Here is a 9,330-nt window from a genome sequence, read left to right as displayed (position 1 = left end):
CAATCATGTGAAGTTTGATGGATTTCCATGAAAGTAAAACCAAAACTATCGATTCTTTGTCATGGGAACGACCAATCATCTGAAGTTTGATGGAATTCGAAGAAAGCAAGACCAAAACTATCGATTCGTTGTCATGGGATCGACCAAACATGTGAAGTTTGATGGATTTCCAAGAAAGTAAGACCAAAACTGTCGATTCTTTGTCATGGAAACGACAAATCATCTGAAGTTGGATGGAATTCGAAGAAATCAAGACCTAAACTATCGATTCGTTGTCATGGGATCGACCAATAATCTGAAGTTTCATGGAATTCGAAGAAAGCAAGACCAAAACAATCGATTCGTTGTCATGGGATCGAGCAATCATGTGAAGTTTGATGGATTTCCAAGAAAGTAAGACCAAAACTGTCGATTCTTTGTCATGGGAACGACCAATCATCTGAAGTTGGATGGAATTCAAAGAAATCAAGACCTAAACTAACGATTCGTTGTAATGGGATCGACCAATCATCTGAAATTTCATGGAATTCGAAGAAGGCAAGACCAAAACAATCGATTCGTTGTCAGGGGATCGACCAATCATCTGAAGTTTGATGGATTTCCAAGAAAGTAAGACCAAAACTATCGATTCTTTATCATGGGAACGACCAATCATCTGAAGTTTGATGGTATTCGAAGAAAGCAAGACCAAAACTATCGATTCGTTGTCATGGGTTCGACCAATCATCTGAAGTTTGATAGAATTCCAAGAAAGCAAGACCAAAACTATCCATTCTTTTTATGGGAATAAGCAATCATTTGAACTTTGATGAAATTCCAAGAATTCAAAACCAAAACTAATGATTCTACGTCATGGGATCGTCCAATCATCTGAAGTTTGATGGAATTCAAAAAAAGCAAGACCAAAACAATCGATTCGTTGTCATGGGATCGACCAATCATGTGAAGTTTGATGGATTTCCAAGAAAGCAAGACCAAAACTATCGATTCTTTGTCATGGGAACGACCAATCATCTGAAGTTTGATGGAATTCGAAGAAAGCAAGACCAAATCTATCGATTCGTTGTCATGGGATCGACGAATCATCTGAAGTTAGATGGATTTCCAAGAAAGCAAGACCAAAACAATCGATTCGTTGTCATGGGATCGACCAATCATGTGAAGTTTGATGGATTTCCAAGAAAGTAAGACCAAAACTATCGATTCGTTGTCATTGGGATCGACCAATCATGTGAAGTTTGATGGATTTCCAAGAAAGCAAGACCAAAACTATCGTTTCGATGTCATGGGATCGACCAATCATGTGAAGTTTGATGGATTTCCATGAAAGTAAGACCAAAACTATCGATTCTTTGTCATGGGAACGACCAATCATCTGAAGTTTGATGGAATTCGAAGAAAGCAAGACCAAAACTATCGATTCGTTGTCATGGGATCGACCAAACATGTGAAGTTTGATGGATTTCCAAGAAAGTAAGACCAAAACTGTCGATTCTTTGTCATGGAAACGACAAATCATCTGAAGTTGGATGGAATTCGAAGAAATCAAGACCTAAACTATCGATTCGTTGTCATGGGATCGACCAATAATCTGAAGTTTCATGGAATTCGAAGAAAGCAAGACCAAAACAATCGATTCGTTGTCATGGGATCGAGCAATCATGTGAAGTTTGATGGATTTCCAAGAAAGTAAGACCAAAACTGTCGATTCTTTGTCATGGGAACGACCAATCATCTGAAGTTGGATGGAATTCAAAGAAATCAAGACCTAAACTAACGATTCGTTGTAATGGGATCGACCAATCATCTGAAATTTCATGGAATTCGAAGAAGGCAAGACCAAAACAATCGATTCGTTGTCAGGGGATCGACCAATCATGTGAAGTTTGATGGATTTCCAAGAAAGTAAGACGAATACTATCGATTCTTTGTCATGGGAACGACCAATCATCTGAAGTTGGATGGAATTCGAAGAAAGCAAGACCTAAACTATCAATTCGTTGTCATGGGATTGACCAATCATCTGAAGTTTCATGGAATTCGAAGAAAGCAAGACCAAAACTATCGATTTTTTGTCATGGGAACGACCAATCATGTGAAGTTTGATGGATTTCCAAGAAAGTAAGACCAAAACTATCGATTCTTTATCATGGGAACGACCAATCATCTGAAGTTTGATGATATTCGAAGAAAGCAAGACCAAAACTATCGATTCGTTGTCATGGTTTCGACCAATCATCTGAAGTTTGATAGAATTCCAAGAAAGCAAGACCAAAACTATCCATTCTTTTTATGGGAATTAGCAATCATTTGAACTTTGATGAAATTCCAAGAATTCAGAACCAAAACTAATGATTCTACGTCATGGGATCGTCCAATCATCTGAAGTTTGATGGAATTCAAAAAAAGCAAGACCAAAACAATCGATTCGTTGTCAAGGGATCGACCAATCATGTGAAGTTTGATAGATTTCCAAGAAAGCAAGACCAAAACTATCGATTCTTTGTCATGGGAACGACCAATCATCTGAAGTTTGATGGAATTCGAAGAAAGCAAGACCAAATCTATCGATTCGTTGTCATGGGATCGACGAATCATCTGAAGTTTGATGGATTTCCAAGAAAGCAAGACCAAAACATTCGATTCGTTGTCATGGTATCGACCAATCATGTGAAGTTAAATTGATTTCCAAGAAAGTAAGACCAAAACTATCGATTCTTTGTCATGGGAACGACCAATCAACTGAAGTCTCATGGAATTCGAAGAAAGCAAGACCAAAACAATCGATTCGTTGTCATGGGATCGACCAATCATGTGAAGTTTGATGGATTTCCAAGAAAGTAAGACCAAAACTATCGATTCTTTGTCATGGGAACGATCAATCATCTGAAATTTCATGGATTTCCAAGAAATCAAGTCCAAAACTATCGTTTCGTTGTCATGGGATCGACCAATCATGTAAAGTTTGATGGATTTCCATGAAAGTAAGACCAAAACTATCGATTCTTTGTCATGGGAACGACCAATCATCTGAAGTTTGATGGAATTCCATGAAAGCAAGACCAAAACTATGGATTCTTTGTCATGGGAACGACCAATCATCTGAAGTTTCATGGAATTCGAAGAAAGCAAGACCAAAACAATCGATTCGTTGTCATGGGATCGACCAATCATGTGAAGTTTGAAGGATTTCCAAGAAAAGTAAGACCAAAACTGTCGATTCTTTGTCATGGGAACGACCAATCATCTGAAGTTGGATGGAATTCGAAGAAATCAAGACCTAAACTATCGATTCGTTGTCATGGGATCGACCAATAATCTGAAGTTTCATGGAATTCGAAGAAAGCAAGACCAAAACAATCGATTCGTTGTCATGGGATCGACCAATCATGTGAAGTTTGATGGATTTCCAAGAAAGCAAGACCAAAACTATCGTTTCTATGTCATGGGATCGACCAATCATGTGAAGTTTGATGGATTTCCATGAAAGTAAGACCAAAATTATCGATTCTTTGTCATGGAAACGACCAATCATCTGAAGTTTGATGGAATTCGAAGAAAGCAAGACAAAAACTATCGATTCTTTGTCATGGGAACGACCAATCATCTGAAGTTTGATGGAATTTGAAAAAAGCAAGACCAAAACAATCGATTCGTTGTCATGGGATCGACCAATCATGTGAAGTTTCATGGAATTCGAAGAAAGCAAGACCTAAACTATCGATAAGTTGTCATGGGAACGACCAATCATCTGAAGTTTCATGGAATTCGAAGAAAGCAAGACCAAAACTATCGATTCGTTGTCATGGGATCGGCCAATCATGTGAAGTTTGATGGATTTCCATGAAAGCAAGACCAAAACTATGGATTCTTTGTCATGGGAACGACCAATCATCTGAAGTCTCATGGAATTCGAAGAAAGCAAGACCAAAACAATCGATTCGTTGTCATGGGATCGACCAATCATGTGAAGTTTGATGGATTTCCAAGAAAGTAAGACCAAAACTATCGATTCTTTGTCATGGGAACGACCAATCATCTAAAGTTGGATTGAATTCGAAGAAATCAAGACCTAAACTATCGATTCGTTGTCATGGGATCGACCAATCATCTGAAGTTTCATGGAATTCGAAGAAAGCAAGACCAAAACAATCGATTCGTTGTCATGGGATCGACCAATCATGTGAAGTTTGATGGATTTCCAAGAAAGTAAGACCAAAACTATCGATTCTTTGTCATGGGAACGATCAATCATCTGAAATTTCATGGATTTCCAAGAAATCAAGTCCAAAACATTCGATTCGTTGTCATTGGGATCGACCAATCATGTGAAGTTTGATGGATTTCCAAGAAAGCAAGACCAAAACTATCGTTTCGTTGTCATGGGATCGACCAATCATGTAAAGTTTGATGGATTTCCATGAAAGTAAGACCAAAACTATCGATTCTTTGTCATGGGAACGACCAATCATCTGAAGTTTGATGGAATTCCATGAAAGCAAGACCAAAACTATGGATTCTTTGTCATGGGATCGACCAATCATCTGAAGTTGCATGGAATTCGAAGAAAGCAAGACCAAAACAATCGATTCGTTGTCATGGGATCGACCAATCATGTGAAGTTTGATGGATTTCCAAGAAAGTAAGACCAAAACTATCGATTCTTTGTCATGGGAACGACCAATCATCTGAAGTTTGATGGAATTCGAAGAAAGCAAGACCAAAACTATCGATTCGTTGTCATGGGATCGACGAATCATCTGAAGTTTCATGGAATTCTAAGAAAGCAAGACCAAAACAATCGATTCGTTGTCATGGGATCGACCAATCATCTGAAGTTTGATGGATTTCCAAGAAAGTAAGACCAAAACTATCGATTCTTTATCATGGGAACGACCAATCATCTGAAGTTTGATGGTATTCGAAGAAAGCAAGACCAAAACTATCGATTCGTTGTCATGGGTTCGACCAATCATCTGAAGTTTGATAGAATTCCAAGAAAGCAAGACCAAAACTATCCATTCTTTTTATGGGAATAAGCAATCATTTGAACTTTGATGAAATTCCAAGAATTCAAAACCAAAACTAATGATTCTACGTCATGGGATCGTCCAATCATCTGAAGTTTGATGGAATTCAAAAAAAGCAAGACCAAAACAATCGATTCGTTGTCATGGGATCGACCAATCATGTGAAGTTTGATGGATTTCCAAGAAAGCAAGACCAAAACTATCGATTCTTTGTCATGGGAACGACCAATCATCTGAAGTTTGATGGAATTCGAAGAAAGCAAGACCAAATCTATCGATTCGTTGTCATGGGATCGACGAATCATCTGAAGTTAGATGGATTTCCAAGAAAGCAAGACCAAAACAATCGATTCGTTGTCATGGGATCGACCAATCATGTGAAGTTTGATGGATTTCCAAGAAAGTAAGACCAAAACTATCGATTCGTTGTCATTGGGATCGACCAATCATGTGAAGTTTGATGGATTTCCAAGAAAGCAAGACCAAAACTATCGTTTCGATGTCATGGGATCGACCAATCATGTGAAGTTTGATGGATTTCCATGAAAGTAAGACCAAAACTATCGATTCTTTGTCATGGGAACGACCAATCATCTGAAGTTTGATGGAATTCGAAGAAAGCAAGACCAAAACTATCGATTCGTTGTCATGGGATCGACCAAACATGTGAAGTTTGATGGATTTCCAAGAAAGTAAGACCAAAACTGTCGATTCTTTGTCATGGAAACGACAAATCATCTGAAGTTGGATGGAATTCGAAGAAATCAAGACCTAAACTATCGATTCGTTGTCATGGGATCGACCAATAATCTGAAGTTTCATGGAATTCGAAGAAAGCAAGACCAAAACAATCGATTCGTTGTCATGGGATCGACCAATCATGTGAAGTTTGATGGATTTCCAAGAAAGTAAGACCAAAACTATCGATTCTTTGTCATGGGAACGACCAATCATCTGAAGTTGGATGGAATTCAAAGAAATCAAGACCTAAACTAACGATTCGTTGTAATGGGATCGACCAATCATCTGAAATTTCATGGAATTCGAAGAAGGCAAGACCAAAACAATCGATTCGTTGTCAGGGGATCGACCAATCATGTGAAGTTTGATGGATTTCCAAGAAAGTAAGACAAAAACTATCGATTCTATGTCATGGGAACGACCAATCATGTGAAGTTTGATGGATTTCCAAGAAAGTAAGACGAATACTATCGATTCTTTGTCATGGGAACGACCAATCATCTGAAGTTGGATGGAATTCGAAGAAAGCAAGACCTAAACTATCAATTCGTTGTCATGGGATTGACCAATCATCTGAAGTTTCATGGAATTCGAAGAAAGCAAGACCAAAACTATCGATTCGTTGTCATGGGAACGACCAATCATGTGAAGTTTGATGGATTTCCAAGAAAGTAAGACCAAAACTATCGATTCTTTATCATGGGAACGACCAATCATCTGAAGTTTGATGATATTCGAAGAAAGCAAGACCAAAACTATCGATTCGTTGTCATGGGATCGACCAATCATGTGAAGTTTGATGGATTTCCAAGAAAGCAAGACCAAAACTATCCATTCTTTTTATGGGAATTAGCAATCATTTGAACTTTGATGAAATTCCAAGAATTCAGAACCAAAACTAATGATTCTACGTCATGGGATCGTCCAATCATCTGAAGTTTGATGGAATTCAAAAAAAGCAAGACCAAAACAATCGATTCGTTGTCAAGGGATCGACCAATCATGTGAAGTTTGATAGATTTCCAAGAAAGCAAGACCAAAACTATCGATTCTTTGTCATGGGAACGACCAATCATCTGAAGTTTGATGGAATTCGAAGAAAGCAAGACCAAATCTATCGATTCGTTGTCATGGGATCGACGAATCATCTGAAGTTTGATGGATTTCCAAGAAAGCAAGACCAAAACAATCGATTCGTTGTCATGGTATCGACCAATCATGTGAAGTTAAATTGATTTCCAAGAAAGTAAGACCAAAACTATCGATTCTTTGTCATGGGAACGACCAATCAACTGAAGTCTCATGGAATTCGAAGAAAGCAAGACCAAAACAATCGATTCGTTGTCATGGGATCGACCAATCATGTGAAGTTTGATGGATTTCCAAGAAAGTAAGACCAAAACTATCGATTCTTTGTCATGGGAACGACCAATCATCTAAAGTTGGATTGAATTCGAAGAAATCAAGACCTAAACTATCGATTCGTTGTCATGGGATCGACCAATCATGTGAAGTTTGAAGGATTTCCAAGAAAAGTAAGACCAAAACTGTCGATTCTTTGTCATGGGAACGACCAATCATCTGAAGTTGGATGGAATTCGAAGAAATCAAGACCTAAACTATCGATTCGTTGTCATGGGATCGACCAATCATCTGAAGTTTCATGGAATTCGAAGAAAGCAAGACCAAAACAATCGATTCGTTGTCATGGGATCGACCAATCATGTGAAGTTTGATGGATTTCCAAGAAAGCAAGACCAAAACTATCGTTTCGATGTCATGGGATCGACCAATCATGTGAAGTTTGATGGATTTCCATGAAAGTAAGACCAAAATTATCGATTCTTTGTCATGGAAACGACCAATCATCTGAAGTTTGATGGAATTCGAAGAAAGCAAGACCAAAACTATCGATTCTTTGTCATGGGAACGACCAATCATCTGAAGTTTGATGGAATTCGAAAAAAGCAAGACCAAAACAATCGATTCGTTGTCATGGGATCGACCAATCATGTGAAGTTTCATGGAATTCGAAGAAAGCAAGACCTAAACTATCGATTAGTTGTCATGGGAACGACCAATCATCTGAAGTTTCATGGAATTCGAAGAAAGCAAGACCAAAACTATCGATTCGTTGTCATGGGATCGGCCAATCATGTGAAGTTTGATGGATTTCCATGAAAGCAAGACCAAAACTATGGATTCTTTGTCATGGGAACGACCAATCATCTGAAGTCTCATGGAATTCGAAGAAAGCAAGACCAAAACAATCGATTCGTTGTCATGGGATCGACCAATCATGTGAAGTTTGATGGATTTCCAAGAAAGTAAGACCAAAACTATCGATTCTTTGTCATGGGAACGACCAATCATCTAAAGTTGGATTGAATTCGAAGAAATCAAGACCTAAACTATCGATTCGTTGTCATGGGATCGACCAATCATCTGAAGTTTCATGGAATTCGAAGAAAGCAAGACCAAAACAATCGATTCGTTGTCATGGGATCGACCAATCATGTGAAGTTTGATGGATTTCCAAGAAAGTAAGACCAAAACTATCGATTCTTTGTCATGGGAACGACCAATCATCAGAAGTTGGATGGAATTCGAAGAAAGCAAAACCTAAACTATCTATTCATTGTCATGGGAACGATCAATCATCTGAAATTTCATGGATTTCCAAGAAATCAAGACCAAAACAATCGATTCGTTGTCATGGGATCGACCAATCATGTGAAGTTTGATGGATTTCCAAGAAAGCAAGACCAAAACTATCGTTTCGTTGTCATGGGATCGACCAATCATGTAAAGTTTGATGGATTTCCATGAAAGTAAGACCAAAACTATCGATTCTTTGTCATGGGAACGACCAATCATCTGAAGTTTGATGGAATTCCATGAAAGCAAGACCAAAACTATGGATTCTTTGTCATGGGAACGACCAATCATCTGAAGTTTCATGGAATTCGAAGAAAGCAAGACCAAAACAATCGATTCGTTGTCATGGGATCGACCAATCATGTGAAGTTTGAAGGATTTCCAAGAAAAGTAAGACCAAAACTGTCGATTCTTTGTCATGGGAACGACCAATCATCTGAAGTTGGATGGAATTCGAAGAAATCCAGACCTAAACTATCGATTCGTTGTCATGGGATCGACCAATAATCTGAAGTTGCATAGAATTCGAAGAAAGCAAGACCAAAACAATCGATTCGTTGTCATGGGATCGACCAATCATGTGAAGTTTGATGGATTTCCAAGAAAGTAAGGCCAATACTATCGATTCTTTGTCATGGGAACGACCAATCATCTGAAGTTGGATGGAATTCGAAGAAAGCAAGACCTAAACTATCGATTCGTTGTCATGGGATCGTCCAATCATCTGAAGTTTGATGGAATTCAAAAAAAGCAAGACCAAAACAATCGATTCGTTGTCATGGGATCGACCAATCATGTGAAGTTTGATGGATTTCCAAGAAAGCAAGACCAAAACTATCGATTCTTTGTCATGGGAACGACCAATCATCTGAAGTTTGATGGAATTCGAAGAAAGCAAGAC

The sequence above is a fragment of the Cloeon dipterum genome, unplaced genomic scaffold, assembly GCF_949628265.1.
Source record: "Cloeon dipterum unplaced genomic scaffold, ieCloDipt1.1 scaffold_10_ctg1, whole genome shotgun sequence".
Classification (NCBI taxonomy): domain Eukaryota; kingdom Metazoa; phylum Arthropoda; class Insecta; order Ephemeroptera; family Baetidae; genus Cloeon; species Cloeon dipterum.
Note: the sequence above shows the minus strand (reverse complement) of the source record.